We start from the raw sequence: 2,906 nt of genomic DNA, 5'->3' as shown, positions 1-2,906 counted from the left end.
TTTGACAGCCTCCCACATTATGTAATTTGTCACCACAAGATATTCTAGGTCCATCACACATTTCTTTTTTGTTTGTTTGTTTTAATTAGTTACACATAAAAGTAGAATCACTTATATACTTTGATATATCATACATAGGTAGAATATAATTTCTAATTTTTCTGAGTTTGCATATTTTAGAATCACATTGGTCATACATCACATACATACATACAGTAATAATGTCTGTTTCATTCTACTATCTTTCTTATCTCCACACCCCTGCCTTCCCCTCCTTTTACTTCCCTGCACCTAATCTAAAGTAACACTATTCTTTTTATTTTTTTTAATTACAATTATATACACATATATACTACAATTTTTGTATCTCTGTATATAAAGTATGTTGACACCCAATTCAAGTCTTCATACATGTACTTTGTATAATGATGTCCATCACATGCCATCACACATTTCTGAATTAACTCTTATTATATAATCTCTGGCTCCTTTATTGTTTTGTTTTTGTTTTGGGTACCAGGGATTGAACCCAAGGGCACTTAACCACTGAGCAACATACCCAGCCCTTTTTATTTTTTCATTTTGAGACAGGGTCTCACCAAGTTGCTTAGAGCCTCATTAAATTACTGAGGCTGGCTTTGAGTTTGTGATCCTCCTGCCTCAAGCCACTGGGATTATAGGCATGTGCTACCACACCTAGTTTTTGTTGTTCAATGGTATTTGAAAAACAAATTCTGGGAGCTAGGTGTGTGTGTGTGTGTGTGTGTGTGTGTGTGTGTGTGTGTGTGTTGCTGCTCTGGTATGTCAGTATTTTTTCACTCTAGAAAGAAATAGCTATGAATTAAGTATATGCAAATTAATATAAGTATATAGAATAGCTATCTTTGTTTACTTATAGAACTATACACATAGTAAAATATACATGGATCAATGATATTTCCAACTGTAATCCACAACCATAGAGTTTGCTTTAGCACTTCCATGTCTTTAATTGTAACTTCTTGTTTGAAGATAAAAAAAATCTTGACTTACATTACTACAATGTATTTTCTTATTTTTTAAAACTCGGTATACATATATGGTGATTTCAGACTTGCTAGCCAGCCAATTTTCTCATTCATGTTTCTTATCAGTTCTCTATCTCATGCCTTGGAATTTCTGTTTTTATACACATATACACACATTTAAGATAAATTTTAACATATATGTTAACAGAAATCATGTATAACATAACAAAATTAAATAACATTTACAAGAATCATTAAGAAATTTTCACTGAAGAATAGTAAAGGGTCAAAGACATCAGGTTTTTGTTTGTTTGTTTGTTTGTTTTTGTTTTGTTTTGTTTTTTGTTCCAAGCTAATGCTAGGCTGGTCCAGCACAGTCACCAGTGCTGCCTTGAAGGAGGAGAAGCCTTGGTTCATGTTGCCCTCCGCCTGGCTGCTGCTATGGTAGAAGGTGCCTTCTCACTCCCCTCTGGCTGCACCACTGCAGCCTCTTCTCCCCTTTGAAGTCTGCACACTCACCAAGATAAGAATGACAAGAAGTCCTTCAACCAGAGCCTTGTCAAATGGAAACTCTTTTGTCTATAATCTGGGTTCTTGGCTACAGTCTTCTCATTATCTATGCAGACCATGCTTCAGACTCTGAATAATGAGGTCAAATATTTCTGTGACCATCTTCCATGTTCAGAGCTTATAGTTTTTCCAAAATAAGTGACTGGATTGGAATATACATTTAATGTATATGATCCAATTTCCTATGAATGCTGTATTAAAAACCTAATAAATTTCTGAAATCATATTCTGTAGAAGAACAGACTAATCTTAGTTTGTCCTAATAGAGAACTTTTTGAACAGAAGGGTTCAATTTATGCTGCATGTTTGTTTCCAATTTTCTTAGTTCAGCATGCAGTGATATGAATCATCCTAATTTTGGCTATTGCCCAGGACCATCTTGTATTATTGTGAAAATGAACAGATTAATTGGATTAAAGCCTAAACGCCAACCAAAGATAGGATGTGTTTCAAAGGATGAAAACATAGCAGTTATTGCAGCTTATCATAATTATGGAGATAGACTCAAAGTATTTTTCATATATAGTGAAAAACTGCATGTGAGATATCTACAGTTGCTGTCCAGATCTTACTTGGAAGTGATAATACCAGGAATAAAGTAACAGTTGAGTGCAAAAGTGATGGATCACCCAATCTAAAAAACAAAGATGATTATGACAAGTTTTGGAGATGAGTTATGTTCAAAATCACAACACATACATAATATGAGTAGGCTGTCTCCCCAGGATAAATCTTGTATTGTCTGTCTTCATTTTGCATTAGCTGGACTTGCTGTTCTAGAATTAAGGGACTACCTTGGAGAAAGGTGTCTGGTACTTAACACTTGAGAAACCTCATAATGGCATCTAGATCCTAATGTTCAATGTCTTCTGAAGTAAACTGCTTGTTGCCCTTTTGAACTGGTGTACAGTTGCCTGATTAGGACCATTGAACAGCTGACTTCAAACACATAGAATGGGGGTCTTGTCCTCTTTTTATGTGGTTTAACTGCAAAGTGTATAAAGAGTAATGTACTGTGCTATGTAAATATTTTATGGATTTAACAGCAGTTAACTGTCATATTTTGATGCCAACAATGTTTTAGGGATAAAATGTTACCTGGCCAACATTAAGTGACTTCATAGCTACAAGAAATGTGTGTGAGTAAGTTCTATATATATGAGGAGGAAAAAACTAAAGTGGACCTTATAAAACAAAAGAATAGTAAAGGAAATGATCCCTACAGGAATTTAAATGTAATGAAAGCTATTTTAATAAAGATTAGCACAGAATTAAAAAGTAACATAGTAATATCAGATTGCATGTCCAGTAAGAGATCTGAATATTCAT

At 34.2% G+C, this 2,906-nt stretch overlaps 1 pseudogene; it reads left to right on the top strand.

The window, feature by feature from the left end:
- Positions 1 to 1,598: 1,598 nt before the first annotated feature.
- LOC101977096 (sodium/potassium-transporting ATPase subunit beta-3 pseudogene) lies at positions 1,599 to 2,280 on the top strand (annotated as a pseudogene).
- Positions 2,281 to 2,906: the final 626 nt, after the last annotated feature.

The sequence above is a fragment of the Ictidomys tridecemlineatus genome, chromosome X (genome assembly GCF_052094955.1).
Source record: "Ictidomys tridecemlineatus isolate mIctTri1 chromosome X, mIctTri1.hap1, whole genome shotgun sequence".
Lineage (NCBI taxonomy): Eukaryota > Metazoa > Chordata > Mammalia > Rodentia > Sciuridae > Ictidomys > Ictidomys tridecemlineatus.
This window is presented reverse-complemented; position numbering and strand designations above follow the sequence as displayed.